The sequence below is a fragment of the Silene latifolia genome, chromosome 2 (genome assembly GCF_048544455.1).
Source record: "Silene latifolia isolate original U9 population chromosome 2, ASM4854445v1, whole genome shotgun sequence".
NCBI classification, from domain to species: Eukaryota; Viridiplantae; Streptophyta; class Magnoliopsida; order Caryophyllales; family Caryophyllaceae; genus Silene; species Silene latifolia.
Window position 1 is genome coordinate 89,082,534 of NC_133527.1, and position 16,629 is coordinate 89,099,162.

The window sequence follows — 16,629 nt, forward strand, 5'->3', positions numbered from 1 at the left end:
CTCTTGTATGCTTGGAAAGCATTCACTTGTTCATTTGTTCCCCTACATTCACTTTGGTCATGTCCCAAAGTTCCACAATTCTCACATATCCCACTTGGGATTGATGAGGATGCCGTCATGGCATTAACATGATGCTTTGGTGATTTCGAGACTTCTTCAAGTCTAGCCATAGCTTTTTCAAACTTCAAATTGATTGTGTCAATATGAGCACTAAGTTGAGCACCCAATTGAGTAACGGAGTCCACTTCATGCTTTCCTCCTCTAGTAGCCTTGCGAGGTCTACTATATTGTGAGTTATGGACCGCCATTTCCTCAATTTTGTTCCATGTTTGATTGTCATCAACTTCGGTGAACATTCCATTTGATCCCATGTTGAGAATGTTCCTTGAATCTTCATATAAACCGTTCCAAAATTGTTGTACCAAAAACCATTCGCTAAGTCCATGGTGAGGACATGAGTGACAAATTCCCTTGAACCGCTCCCAAGCTTCATACAAAGATTCTTCATCCCTTTTCTTAAAACCCGTAATTTGAGCTCTTAGCATGTTAGTCTTTTCCGGTGGGTAGAATTTTTTGTAGAAAGCTAGAGCCAACTTCTTCCAAGAATCTATTCCGAGAGTGGCCTTATCAAGGCCCTTCAACCATTGTTTCGCGGTGCCGATTAGAGAAAAAGGAAATAAGACCCATCGAATTTGGTCTTGAGTCACACCGGTTTGAGAGATCGCATCACAATAGTTGCAAAAGGTTTCCATATGAGAATGAGGGTCTTCACTAGGCATCCCCCCAAATTGGCTCCTTTCGACTAATTGGATAACGGCGGATTTGGCAATAAAATTTCCGGTTAGATGTTGTGGTGTAGGAGTACCATTGGGTAGGTTCTCCTCGGTGGGTACGGAATGTGACGAGAATTTAGGCATTGTAGGTTGATTTTGTGGGGTATTGTGTAATGGGTTCTCCTCTCCTTCTATTGCGAAAGGGTTGATGAACTCAATAGTGGGTTGAACAACTTCACTAATACCTCTCAAATTCCTCCTAGCAAATCTCCTATTGTTTGTTAAGGTTCTTTCAATTTCACGGTCAAAAGGTAACAAATCACCTTGTGACCTTCTAGACATGCAAAATATCAAACAACTCGAAAACAATTAGAACAAACCTTGAGAAGTTTTACTTCCCCAAGGCGAAGAAAGACACAACTAATAACAATAATAGGAAATCTAAATCAAGTAAAAACCGTCCCCGGCAACGGCGCCATTTTTTATCGGTCCGTTTCGTGTTCACAATTTATGGTGTGGTCGTTGGGTCACGTCCGAATCAAAACACAATTTATAACTTCACAAACAACTCTACAATTAGTAAAGAGGCAAGTAAAGGTCGGATCCCAAGGGACGGGTATTGAAATGAGATTTCTATTGAAACTAGTGGTGTCTTAGGGGTGTCACAATTTGGGTTGATGTAGAAGGTTACTAACTAAAATAGCAATGAAAATAAACAAGCAAGATGAATTAAAAAGGGGTGTAAACAATTGATTAAGAAGCACTAGGGTGTCATGGGATCATAGGGGAATCATGGGAATTGATCATACAAACATGTTCTCAAATTATAAGCAAGCAATTATTGTTGTGATGGATTGAGTTGGGTTATATCTTACAATCCTAGGAAAGTTTGGGTCCCGGAGCCGAATCGATTAGATTGTACAACACCTACAAGTCGACTTAATCTTCCCTACTCAACAACATGAATGGTCCAATGAGACTCGAGTTAGTTTATGTCTTACAAGTCTCATTGAAAAGATAGGTGATGGTAATAAATGCAAGGATTCATAGGCTTAGCATTTCATCAAACATAACATGTGCATGAGTTGAGATCAAAATAAGCAAGCAAATAAAACATGAAAGCATATTAATTTAAGCATGAATCATTCCCCATGTTGGTTTCCCCTAATCACCCATTAACCCTAGCTAAGAGACTACTCACTCATTATCATGTTGATCATGCTAGCAAGGTTGTCAATCATACCAACAAAATGAAACATGATGAATAAATGAAAGTAATTAACAATAATTAAAAAGGGATTAAGAGAATTATACCTACTAATGATTCCAATAATAAAGCAAAGATAAAAGAAGTACTTGATGCTTGATTGAGAGGTTGTCAATCTCCCAATAATATCCCAAATAATCTTAAATTACCCAAAATAAAGGATGAACAAAAGAGAGATTAAGGAAATAAAACTTGTATTAGAACTTGATTAATTGTTGATTACAAAACTAAAGAGAGATTTGATTGATATTAACTACTCTAATTATTGATAAGAAGAACATACTCTTCTAATTAGACTAATAGGGTATTTATAGTGGAAATTAGGGGGATGCATTAGGGTTAACTAAGGGCTAAACTAGTAATTACACTTTTTAGATTGAGCAGGGAGGAGCCGGTATTTTTCGAAGGAAGGGCTTCTTTCTTTGTAGCTTGGAGAAGACGAAAATGCGCTGTAGAGGAATCTGAGCGGATCAGGGTCGGGACGGGCGGATTCTGGCGATGGAACACGAGCAGATTCAAGAGAATCCGGGCGGATTGTGGTGGCCAAACCCGAGCGTCTTGGTGGAAAACTGCACGGATTGTGCAGGTGGAGGACGGCTGGATTGTAGACAATCCGCATGGATTGTGCCTGAGCAAGACTTCTTCTTCTTTTCTTCCCTTTTCTTCATAAATTCCTTGGGGATTTCCTTGGGGACTCAAGGATCCTTTCTCAACATAGCTCATCTACTATCATATGTACAAAGGCCTTCTAATCTTGTCTCTCCTTGATGCTTGGTCATTGAATTCGATCAATTTAGTCTCGTTTTGCCATGAAAATGCAAGATTCTTACTCCTTTCCTACTAAGGGATCAAAATCTCAAAGAATATGCAAAACAAAGAACTAAAGATAATAAATGACCCAAATATGCACTAAAAAGCATGGGAACAACGCTAATTCGGGGGCTAAATATGCGCTAATTATGGTCACATCAATCGCCGAGCATAGAATTCCGATAAAGCCAGGTTTCAAACCTGTGAAACAGAAGCTTCGCAGAATGAGAACGGAATGGGCTCTCAAGATTAAGGAAGAAATCGATAAGCAATTCAAAGCCGGGTTCATCAAAGTTTCCGAGTATTCTGACTGGGTAGCTAACATTGTACCCTTACCCAAAAAGGATGGGAGAATCCGTGTTTGTGTTGATTTTAGGGACTTAAACAAAGCAAGTCCTAAAGATGATTTCCCTCTGCCACATATCGACATATTGGTGGACAATACTGCAGACCACGCGTTACTATCCTTCATGGATGGATATGTGGTGTATAATCAAATCAAGATGGCCATAGAAGACATGCATAAGACCGCCTTTGTCACTCAATGGGGAACCTATTGCTATACGGTAATGCCGTTTGGGTTAATCAACGCCGGAGCTACAGATCAACGGACCGCAACTACACTTTTACATGACATGATGCACAAAGAAGTTGAGGTATACGTAGACGACATGATTGTCAAGTCCAAGGATAGAGAGGGGCATATTGCGAACCTTCGCAAATTTTTCGCAAGACTACGAAAGTAAAACATGAGGCTCAATCCTCAGAAGTGCACATTCGGGGTGACATCTGGCAAACTCCTGGGATACGTCGTTAGTCAACGAGGTATAGAGATAGCCTCTTCCAAGATCAAGGCTCTGATCGAAATGCCACAACCACAAACAGAAAAAGAAGTCAGAGGATTCCTAGGAAAAGTGCAGTATATAAGTCGATTCATATCGAAACTTACCATGATTTGCGAGCCTATCTTCAAGAAGCTCAAGAAGACAGATCACACCATGTGGGACGACGATTGTCAAAAGGCATTTGACCGAATAAAGGAGATATTGGCCAAACCACCAGTGCTCATGCCACCTCAACGAGATCAACCTCTTGGTTTGTATCTCACAGTAACCGAAACGACCATGGGTGCCATGTTAGCTCAAACTGTAGGAAGTGAAGAAAGGGCTATCTACTACCTTAGTAAGAAGTTCTTGGAGTACGAGTGCAAATACTCACAACTCGAAAAGACATGCCTCGCTCTTGTGTGGGCAACGAAGAAGCTACGCCATTACATGCTTAGCTACTCCGTCAAAATATACTCCAAAATGGATCCAGTCAAATACCTCTTCGAAAAAACCGTCCTCAACGGACGTCTAGCAAGATGGACTTTGATGCTCTCAGAAGTTCGATCTCAAGTATGTGCCTCTGAAAGTCATAAAGGGTCGCACCGTTGCCGAATTCTTTGCAGAAAATCCCATCGATGATGCACAAACAATAGATACTTGGTCATTTCCAGACGAGGATATACTCTAAACTGATATAGGCTCCTGGGACCTTTACTTCGATGGAGCATCGAACCTAAGAGGATTTTGAATAGGAGTGTTGCTCATTTCTCCTGAAGGCGAGCATACAACATTCTCTGTCAAACTCGACTTCGAGGTGACAAATAACGCTGCAGAATACGAAGCTTGTCTCATTGGACTACAAGCGGCAGTGAGCTTAGGCATTAAAAACCTCCAAGTACATGGGGATTCATCCCTGATCATCAACCGGATTACGGGATCTTGGAAAATTCGAAGCGAAAGCCTAGCACCTTATCAAGCTAGGATAGACCAAGTTGCCCAATTATTTGATCACGTGACCTATCTACACCTACCTCGAGAAGAAAATCAATTTGCAGATGCTCTTGCAAAACTCACATCTTTGATTAATATGCCAAATGACATGATAGAAATGCCTTTATGCATCGCACGACGGTCGGAGCCAGCTTATGTGCATCAAATCACCGATGAAGAGGAAATCGCACAGGAACCATGGTTCCAAGAAATCCTAAATTTCAAGCTCAATGGTACCTATCCACCGGATATGGACAAGAGGGGACAACGTGCTATACGCCTACTCGCTTCCCAATACGTTCTCATGCAAGGAGAGTTATACAAAAGAACACCTCTTGGTGTAATCTTACGTTGCCTTGATCATTCACAGGCACGAAAGGTGATGGAAGTAGTTCATGATGGAGAATGCGGCCCTTACATGAGTGGCCCCATGATGGAAAAGAAAATCACACGTTTGGGGTATTATTGGACCACAATGGAATCCGATTACATCAAATACGTAAGACATTGCCACAATTGCCAAATCTTCGGGAATGTACAACATGTCCCTCCTTCATTGCTCTATACAATGACATCTCCTTGGCCATTTTCTGCTTGGGGAATTGACATAATCGGGAAGATAACCCCAGCCGGAACAGGAGGTCACTGTTTCATCCTAGTGGCAATCGACTATTTCACCAAATGGGTAGAAGCAGCTTCCTACACCAGTCTCACGGCTAAAAATGTGGCAAAGTTCGTACAAAACAACATCATTTGTCGATACGGTTACCCACATGAGATCATTAGTGATAATGGATCGCATTTCCAAGATGAGACTGAGCAATTGCTAGTAAAGTATAAAATTAGGCATCACCACTCTTCGCCCTATAGACCACAGACTAACGGCGCGGTAGAGGCGGCAAACAAGAATGTTGTCACGATTCTCAAGAAAATGATTGACAACTATCGAGATTGGCCAAGAAAGATACCCTTTGCTTTGTGGGGATATCGCACATCTGTTAGGACGCCCACTAGGGCCACTCCTTTCTATTTGACCTACGGTATGGAAGTTGTACAACCAGTCGAGCTAGAGATACCCTCCTTGCGCATTTTACTCGAAAGTCAAAACCCAGAAGCCGATTGGAAGAGGGATAGATATGAAGAACTCATCCTCCTAGATGAACGTAGGCTACGCGCCTTGCATAATGTCCAAACATACCATGCACGTATAAAACGAGCTTTCAACAAAAGAGTCAGGCCCAGAAACATCAAGGAAGGAGACTTAGTGCTCAAATTGGTTAGAGCTCTTTTAGCTGTCGACCCACGGGGAAAATTCAAACCTAATTGGGCCGGACCTTTTCTAGTCAAATCCATACTTCCGGGGGGCGCGGTTAGAATTACAGACCTATATGGGAATGAGTTTTTTAACCCGACAAACCTTGACCAATTGAAACGGTACTATGCCTAGAATAGGGATAAAAAAACGCGCCTCGCGTAACCTCACGTGTCGCTCTTGTGGCACTAAATAAACCGGCCCCTGGCCAGGCCAAAACATAGCCAATGTCACTCTGCTCTTGCATTTTGACAAATTTTTCATCCTCACATCATCGAATAAACTAATTTGCACCTTCAGAGTAAGCAAAAGCTCATGCTTATTTTTCTAAGTTCATTACAAGCTCCTGCTTAGAACAATTATTCTTTTACATTTACTTGAACTACGTGCAAGGGTTTGATTTCATTTTCTAAATAAATACGTAGGCAATCCTTCACGGGATACAACCCATCTTTAAAAGTGTAAATAGAAGGACATTTGCATTGCATTTGGAATTCGACAAGAATAAATAAATAGAAAATCACAACGGTTTCATAACCATTTAACCTTTTTTATTCCATTTATTTCTTCTAATAATAAATAATACGCTACATAATAAAATAAAGGAGGCTAGGATTCTAAAAACCTCACATTTTTATTACAATAATAATAATAATAATAATAAATAATAATAAAAGACTTGGGTTATTCTTCCATCTTCCCTTTGCCCTTGTCATTCTTGTCATACTTCTTGTCACGACCTCGAGCCGGACGCTCTTGCGCCACTTCAGACCTAATCACCAACGGTCTTTCTCGAGGCCTCGACTTCCCATTCTTGCCAACCACCATTTCCACGACAGGAGAGGTCTTCGGTTTCTTCGAAGGATGAACGACTAGAAACCCGGCTTCTTCCTCTCCCTCAGTCAAATGCTTCTCTTTTTCTTTCTCTACCTCGCGCACCTTATAGTCAACCGGCTCGCGCTTCCTCAATCTCTCGCGCTCTTCCGGAGTAGTAGCTTTCCTCCATCGCAGATAAGAATCCGACACCCACAAGGCATTTGCAGAAGAGTTCAAGAACCACACATTTCTTTGAGCCCATTTAATGGCCCACTCCCTTCGGCTCTCTGTAGTAAGCGCCACAGCAGTCTGCGGGACAGTATCAAGCTTCGGGATTGTCTGTTTTAGTCCCACCTGTCTCATCAGCCTCTCCGGGAAAATGCACACCATAAACTCCAAACCAGGAATGCGCAAGGACCGAGTAGGATCCAAAGAGGACACTCCCGTAACAGATTTGAGGTGCCACCACGGCACAATCCACCTAATCAGGGGACCATCATCGCTCTTCAGTTTGTTCTCCCAATAATTGCAGACTCGGGTGAAATCCACCATGTAAAGCCTAGTCCTCATTGCAATGGAACGACCATGATCGGAAGGAACATGAACTGGAGGATCAATCAATCGGAGCCGTTCCATAAGCCAAACCTACCAAAAGCGGGTATTAGACATCCAAAAAAAAAAGAACGAAAAAAAAAGAACGAAAAAAAAAAACAAAAAAGACGAAAATGAAAAAAATGAAAAAAATGTCTTTTACCTGCAGAATGACGGGACTTCCCAAATACGGTAGGTCACGATTGGCTTTCCTATTATCCAAGCCCAACAGGATCTCTCCTAAGCATAAACAAGCTGGGCTCCTGCGTAGCTCCATTTGCTCAACAAGGCCCAGAAGACGGGGATCACCTCTCAAGTCTTCATCAACATGCCCTTGGAAGACATACACATGCATCAAGCAAAAACCAAATGCCCTCCGCCTAGCAACATAAGAAACGGTGGGGTCAGCCCTGTTAATGAATCGATCTATGAAGTCCAACATTCGCACTCCCTTCGAAGTCACTAGACGGTCCACCTCGAGTCTAGTCAACCCAAGCAAGTCTCTAAATTTGCTCTTGTACCCTTGCGAAGTAGAAGGAATGGCAGGCAAGTGTTCAGGGTCCCACCCACCAATAGCGTCAAGTTCTTCAGGAAATGGGCAAATATCACCTCCAGGAAACGCAAAAACATGGTAATTCGGGTCCCAATAATCAAGACAAGCATCCAAGAACGGTTTGACAACCTTGATAAGCTTTAAACTCAACAATGATCCAAGATTATAGGCGCCCATATCATATTTCTCCATGTTCGAAAATTCGTTGGTCCATTCCTTCAAGCGAATCTCCAAAGTATTCATGATGAAGAGTTTATTTTGAGAATTTTGTGTAATAAGACGAAGAAGAGACGGAAGAATTGTGTGAATAAAAGCTCCATCGACGTTTCTATTTATACTAATTTCTGTTTCCAAAAATTTGTCAGAACAGAACCACCTGGGAACAGGCGCAGCACATGGTACACCTCTTCAAAGGGACGCAGCTCATGCTGCGCCTCTTCCTCAGCTCAACTTCTGTGATTTTCCGCGTTCGATCTTTCCTAATTCCATGACGAATAATTTCCTATTCCTACGGGTTATTATTTTGGTAAATACGTGAAAATTACCATGTTTCAGGTTTCCTAATTCCGCGGGCACGCATTTTGAGGCGACATCGACATTTTCATCATTTTACCACACTTGCACATTTTCATTTTAGGAAATAATTTTCATTTTCATTTTTATTAATTCATTCTAGGAAATAATTCTCATTTCGATTTACATTTATTCCATTTATTTCATTTCTTTTTTAAATCATCTCACTTTTAACTTATAGATTTCTGTTTTTTCCTTTTTTTAGGGGGAAACCTTCTCTACCATCCAGTCATTTCCGGCAAAATTTTTGCAAATTTTTGCATTTTTTTTAGTCTTTCGTTTTGTGCTAATTAGGGTCATATGTATATACAAACGTACGTTTTGCGTGATTTCTATGTAGATTTCGGCGGCATGACGGCGTAAACTGTCATCTACCAAACCTGTTCAAAGCTAACCGGCAGGTACAAGCAACGCAACCCAGCAGCAAACTGTTGCATATTATTTATTTCTTCCGAGACCTTTGCTTGTCGCAACGAGCATTTATTCCTTCACAGGTGTTTCGACACGCCTTCTTTATAACGAGAGTAAGCGGATATACTTTCCCTCTCACGACATGGAGATTAATTCCCGATCATGTTCCCCAACGAGAGTAAGCGGATACACTTTCCCTCTCAAGACATGGAGACCCAAGCAATCTTCTCTCAGCAGTTGCCGCCTGTGTCCTGCTACTCGCAATTATTTCTCGAAGACTACCCAAGTAGTCTTCTCTCAGCAGTTCCCGCCTGTGTCCTACTATTCGCAATTATTTCTCGAAGACTACCCAAGCAGTCTTCTCTCAGCAGTTCCCGCCTGTGTCCTGCTATTCGCAATTATTTCTCGAAGACTACCCAAGCAGTCTTCTCTCGCGATTCACTTTGTGTCCTGCTACTCACCTTATTTAGCCCCTATGCTTACCCTTAGCTCAATAGCTCCCATGCACCTCCGGAAGCGTCTCGAGAAGAAGTCTCAGGTATGGTTTCTTCTTATGGCTGGCGAGCCTCCTTACGTAGTCTAATGGACTTTAAACGACCCTCCCCGATAGTCGACAGACTCTAAAATGTTCCCGACGACAGGTCCTTGGTTCAGACCCCTTGAGCCGCCTCGCGTCACCATAGTCGTCAGGTTGTAATCTTCGATTGAACTGATGGCTATACTTTGACTTTCGCCTTGTCCAAGCCTCAGTCAAAGTGGGGGCTCTGTAGATACCTCATTTCTGCACCTCCCGCAAACCACCCGGTGATGATTGGGCCACATGTTCGATACGCGGAACGATTTGTGACAATTTGTAAGTTTATCATCAAGTGATTTCTCAAACACTAATGTCTACCTCTTAGTTGTCATCTACGTGTCGATACGGTCGTTTTGACAGTAATTAGAGTACATTTGGAGTCCGGACCCAAAACCGTCTTCATTTTTTGATAACCGTTAAATCCCGAGTCAGAATGTTCTAGAATGTTCTGGATATTTCTATTAATTATCTTAATAAATATTTCACAATCTTTATCTTTTGGCAAACAATTTCCCGTAATATTCATATAAAATATTAAGGAAAACCATATTATTCCGTCCTTCCATTACTTAAACACGGAAATCTTTCTTCCGCAGGAGGAAACCACTTGGTAACAGACGCAGCAGGTGCTGCGCCTCTTCCAAGAGACGCAGTGGCTGCTGCGCCTCTTCCCAGGCCCTTTTCTGCGTGTTTCGTATCTTTTTTATATCTTTTCCGAGATTCACTTCCAAAGACTCTCCGAAACCCTATTTCCTCCGCGTGATTAGTATAAAAAGGAGCCTTCGCTACTCATATTTCTCACGCGAGTGTCCGCCCTTCTCTTCTCCCTTTGTATTCTAGACCTTTGTTCTTACTTTTTGGCGTCTACGTGGTTGATCTTTCGACCACGTAAGCTCGGATCCTTCTGAGTACCAGCCTCGTTTGCATGACCGACCAATTTGACCAACTCCACAATCAATCAACTTAATTAATCTAATCGTTTTCCTCTTACGAGGACACTTTCTTTACATTCGCGTCGAGCATCATTAATCGATATCTTAGTCCTTCTCGTTTCGTCAACATGTAAGTCTGAGGGTGTAAATCCTTCTTTTATTTATTGTTTTTTTACTTTTTGTATCACAATTGTAAGGTTTATGGCGAAAACACCTCTTAAAACCGATTTCTAAAACCGTGCTTTAAAACCTCTTTTTACGGATTTCCAGTAGACAGACGTCGAGAAAAGACGCAGCAACTGCTGCGCCTCTTCGAAGGAGCGCAGTGTCTGATGCGCCTCTTCGTGAGGCTGCCGCAGTTCCTGCTTCTTTTCTTCTTCCTTCGTCCTCTGTAATTCGTTCGTCTTTTATTTGTTTTCGATTGTTTTTCTTTGGTTCTTCGATGCAATAGTCCAATAATTTCACATGTATATTGTTTATCATTCATTAGCACATAATTCATCATTAAACCCGACTTAAATCCCAAGTAATCAATATTTGCGGGTTTTCGTCATTAAATTCAATCCGGGTTGTAGAAATTCAATTTGTTCATATTGAGTTTCTGGAATTCGACCTTTGATAAATTTTCATCTGTCTATTGTCATATTCGTCATTAATTTGTCGTTGATTCATCTTGTTTAGTTTACTTCATTCACCCATGTCACTAATTAATCGTTCATCCGTGTAATTAATCCATCTTAATTCCGTCTCATCCATGTTTATTGCTTTTATGACCTTAATCGCATGTAAATAACCTATTAAATCACTTCCATCCGAGTAAATAATTGTAATCCATCTTTAAATTTACCAACGAGTATTAACAACACGCAATTCCGGTTTCACAGCCAGAATTCAGGTCAGGAACAGACGCAGCAACCGCTGCGCCTATTCCAAAGGACGCACCTCTGCTGCGCCTGTTCCGGGCTGAATTCTGTCCCTGAACTCCGTTTCTGCCTTGACTTAGTTCATTAGCTTACATATTAACTAACCATTAAATCGTATTATCGCTTACAGATTTGTTCGTTTATTTTTTCCTTCTTTTTTAGTTCTTTTCTCAAATTATCCGTTTTAAAGGTATTTTCGACATAAATCGCCTAATCCGATGTAATTATTGTAATTTTCATTATTGTAGTTTATAATTATTGTATTTCTCTTATTGCTTGAATGTTTTCACATGTAATTGAGCATTAAATCCTACTTCGACCCAATTGTATGCTAAGTTACGTGTCAACCGACTTAGTCTAATTCTCACATGCTAGGATTAAAACTTGGATGTTGCATTGCATGCATACAATCGACGATATATCGAGTACGAATAACTTCCCTAATCATTAGTAGAGGCCGCTATCGAGGCGGGCGGGATTAGGTGTTCGATCAAAAGAGCTTCCTAATACGTACTCTCACCCCTTACTCCAGATCTCCGTGAACACCGGTGTTCATTGGCATCCACGAGAGTCATTCTAGACATAGAATGCTAAGGGTAACGATTGTTTAGTGTTCATGTCACTACTTTGTGTTTTGACATGACACGAGGTATTCGAACGGTTCCAATTTCCCATAATAATTGGTGGCGACTCCAACAAAAATGCAAACGCTTGTTTCTCTTCTCTCCCAAGCGCCCCCGTGGGCCCCCGCTGTCCACATAGCTTAGGAGGATACTGAGAGTCGTCAACTTGCTGGGTTTTTTCTGTTACTCTGCTGATATTGGGTCTGCTGTATGGCTTAGCTCGTTCGTCTTTCTTTTTTGTTGAGACTTTCCTGCTAGGTTTGTCGAAGTTTGTTATTCCCTTTCTAGCTTGTATGTCGTCTTCCAACCTTAATGCCGCTGTAGCTCTCTGCTGGACTTCTTCGAATCTCTCACAAGGGTACATCGTTAATTATTTGTATAGGTTTGATTCCTTATCCAAGCCCTGCCTGAAGGCGTTGATTGCCGTGGACATATCGCAGCCTCGTATTGAGACTTTCTCTGCAATGAACCTGGTGACGTAATCTTTAATTGATTCACCTATTTCCTGAACGATCCTATACAGATCACTTGGCTGCTTTGGTGTTCTCCGGCTGCTAGAGAACTGCTGATTGAAGGCGTTGACCAAATCGGCGAATGAAGATATGGTCCCGTTAGGCAAGCCAACGAACCATTGCAATGCTGCTCCGGTTAGGGTCGAACCATATCCTTTACACATACATGTCTCTTTCGAGGCTCCTGTGGCAGTGGTAACGATCATTTTTTGCTTAAATTGGCTAATTTGATCGCAGGGGTTTGTGGTTCCATCGAAGAGGGTCATTGTTGGGACGTTGAATCCTTTCGGTAAGGCCACTGTAGCTATATCATCAGTAAACGGCGAGTCAGTGTAGCTTTCTGGTGCACCCATCTCCATAGGTAGCGGCATTCCTGGGACCCTCCGGAGGAGGCTTCGTAGTTCCTGGTATTGCTGTTCTATGTATGTCTCCCTCCCGACGGGTCGCAGATGCTCCTGTGACTTATGTTCTGCTCCTCGTACGAAGTTCTGTTGTCCTAAGACTGCTGGTTGGTGCATATGCGATGCTGCTGCAGCCGGGCCGCTTTCCCAGGTATACTCAGCTTGATTTGTAACTGGAGCCCTGATCATCGGGATCGCAGCTGCAACTCAGCTTTGCCGGCGCCATTCTGCATCTAACGTGGGTGTTGGCTCTTTGATGTGACCATAATTAGCGCATATTTAGCCCCCGAATTGCCATTGTTTCCATGCTTTTTGGTGCCTATTTGGGTCATTTCTTACCTTTAGTTCTTTGTTTTGCATATTCTTTGAGATTTTGATCCCTTGGTAGGAAAGGAGTAAGAATCTTGCATTTTCATGGCAAAACGAGGCTAAATTGATCGTATTCAATGACCAAGCATCAAGGAGAGACAAGACTAGAAGGCCTTTGTACATAGCATAGTAGAAGAGCATTGTTGAAAAAAGGATCCTTGAGTCCCCAAGGAAATCCCCAAGGAATTCGTGAAGAAAAGGGAAGAAAAAGAAGAAGAAAAGTTGCTGGACTACAATCCGAGCGGATTGTAGGGAATCCGTCCGTCCTTCCCAGTCCGAGCGTCCTCACCAGGAATCCGCTCGGATCCACCATGCCCAGTCCGAGCGTCTTGTTCCTCGATCCGCTCGGATCGTCCACCCCAAATCCGGCCGTCCCGACTTCCAAACCCGCACGGATCACAAAGACAAAGATAGTTTCGTTCTTCAAGCTACGAAATGGAGAAGCCCTTCTCTCGGACAATCCCGGAGGCTCCTTGCTCAACTTAAAAAGTGTAATTACTAGTTTAGCCCTTAGTTAACCCTAATGCATCCTCCCTAATTTTCACTATAAATACCCCATTAGTCTAATTAGAGGAGCATGTTCTTCTTATCAATATTTAGAGTAGTTAATATCAATCAAATCTCTCTTCAATATTGTAATCAAATATTAATCTAGTTTTAATCCAAGTTTTAGTTCTTGAATCTCTCTCTTGTTCTTCATTTATTTTGGGTAATTAGAAGATTATTGGGTTTATTGGGAGATTGACAACCTTCCATCAATCATCAAGTTCTTCTATTATTCTTTGCATCTTTATTATTGGAATCATTAGTAGGTATAATCTCTTAATCCCTTTTTAATTATTGTTAATTACTTTCATTTATTCATCATGTTTCATTATGTTAGTATGATTGACAACCTTTCTAGCATGATCAACATGATAATGAGTGAGTAGTCTCTTAGCTAGGGTTTAATGGGTGATTAGGGAAACCAACATGGGGAATGATTCATGCTTAAATTAATATGCTTTCATATCTTATTTGCTTGCTTGTTTTGATCTTAATACATGCACATGTTATATTTGATGAAATGCTAAGCCTATGAATCCTTGCATTTACTATCATCTTCTATCCTTTCAACTTGACTTGTAAGACATAACCCAACTCGAGTCTTGTTAGACCATGCATGTGTTGAGTAGGGAAGATTAAGTCGACTTGTAGGTGTTGTACAATCCAAGAGATTCGGCTCCAGGACCCAAACTTTCCTAGGATTGTAAGATATAACCCAACTCGATCCATCACAACAATAATTGCTTGCTTATAGTTTGAGAACATGTTTGTATGATCACATCCCATGATTCCCCTATGAACCCATGACACCCTAGTGCTTTTAATCAATTGTTTACACCCTTTATTTCATTTATCTTGCTAGTTTATTTTCATTGTTATTTTAGTTTAGTAACCTTCTACATCAACCTAATTTGTGACACCCCTAGACACCGCTAGTTACAATAGAATCTTCATTTCAATACCCGTCCCTTGGGATCCGACCTTTACTTGCCTCTTTACTAATTGTAGAGTTGTTTGTGAAGTATAAATTGTGTTTTGTATCGACCATTGACCAACGACCACATATGTTTAATTGTGAACACCAAATGGCACCGATCAAAAATGGCGCCGTTGCCGGGGACGGTGTTTAATTGATTAAAGATTTCTTTTATTGTTATTAGTAGTGTCTTTTTCACCTTGGGGAAGTAAAACTCCTCAAGGAGTGTTCTAATTGTTTTCTAGTTGTTTGATATTTTGCATGTCTAGAAGGTTACAAAGAGATTTGTTACCTTTTGACCGTGAAATCGAAAGAACCTTGACGAATAATAGGAGACTTGTTAGGAGGAATTTGGGAGGTGTTGGTGAAGTTGTTCAACCCACTAGTGAGTTTGTCAATCCTTTCGCAATAGGAGGAGAAGAGAACCCATTTAACAATATCCCACAAAATCCACCTACAATGCCTAAATTCTCGTCACACTCTATACCCACCGAGGAGGATTTACCAAATGGTACTCCTACCCCACAACATCTCACCGGTAATTTTATTGCCAAGTCCGCCTTCATCCAACTAGTTGAGAGGAGCCAATTCGTGGGAATGCCTAGTGAGGACCCTCATTCTCATATGGAAACATTTTGTGATTATTGTGAAGCTATCTCTCAAACGGGCGTGACTCAAGACCAAATAAGATGGGTCTTATTTCCTTTTTCGTTAATCGGCACCGCAAAGCAATGGTTGAAGGGCCTTGATAAGGCCACTCTTGGAATAGATTCTTGGAAGAAGTTAGCTCTAGCTTTCTACCAAAAATTCTACCCACCGGAAAAGACCAATATGCTAAGAGCTCAAATTACGGGTTTTAAGCAAAGGGATGAAGAGTCTTTGTATGAAGCTTGGGAGCGGTTCAAAGGTATTTGTCGCTCATGTCCTCACCATGGACTTAGCGAATGGTTTTTAGTGCAACAATTTTGGAATGGTTTATATGAAGATTCAAGGAACGTTCTCAATATGGGATCAAATGGAATGTTCACCGAAGTTGATGACAATCAAACATGGAACAAGATTGAGGAAATGGCGGTCCATAATTCGCAATATAGTAGGCCTCGCAAGGCCACTAGAGGAGGAAAGTATGAAGTGGACACCGTTACTCAATTGGGTGCTCAACTTAGCGCTCACATTGACACAATCAACTTGAAATTTGAACAAGCTATGGCTAGGCTTGAGGAAAACTCAAAATCATCAAAGCATCATGTCAACGCCATGACGGCATCCTCATCAATCCCAAGCGGGATATGTGAGAATTGTGGAACCTTGGGCCATGACTCAAGTGAATGTAGGGGAACAACCGAACAAGTCAATGCTTTCCAAGCTTACAAAAGTGGCACCCCTTATTCAAATTTTTACAATGAAAACACCAAGTTCCATCCAAATCTCTCATACAAGAGCCAAAATGTCCAAAATCCTCAACCAACATACACTCCACCACCCATGAGAAATCAAAATCAAAGACCCTTTTTCAATCAAAACCAAAGTTACCAAAACCAAAATCCATACAATCACCACAATGACCAAAGTTTTGATGTCCAAAAAGCGGTCCTTCAAATGCAAAAAAATCAACAAGAGTTTTTCACCCAAATGCAAAAGGATAGCCAAACAAAGGATACCACCATCAACAACATTCTAGCTCACACCAAGATGTTGGAAACACAATTGACCCAACTAGCATCCTCAAACTCACAAAGGCAAAAGGGGCAATTACCATCTCAAGGTAACCCCCCTAGACATGAAACGGTTAGTGCCATTCACTTGAGAAGCGGTACAACGTATGAAGCACCAAAGGAGCAAGTTGA

The 16,629-nt window shown here is 41.5% G+C and overlaps 2 non-coding genes across 2 annotated transcripts; one reads left to right on the plus strand and one right to left on the minus strand.

Moving 5' to 3' along the window:
- Positions 1-438: 438 nt before the first annotated feature.
- LOC141644464 (small nucleolar RNA R71) lies at positions 439-545 on the plus strand. The gene has a single exon (XR_012544080.1). It is a non-coding gene; the product is annotated as a small nucleolar RNA R71 (small nucleolar RNA).
- Positions 546-15,613: 15,068 nt separating this feature from the next.
- Positions 15,614-15,720, minus strand: LOC141644479 (small nucleolar RNA R71). The gene has a single exon (XR_012544094.1). It is a non-coding gene; the product is annotated as a small nucleolar RNA R71 (small nucleolar RNA).
- Positions 15,721-16,629: the final 909 nt, after the last annotated feature.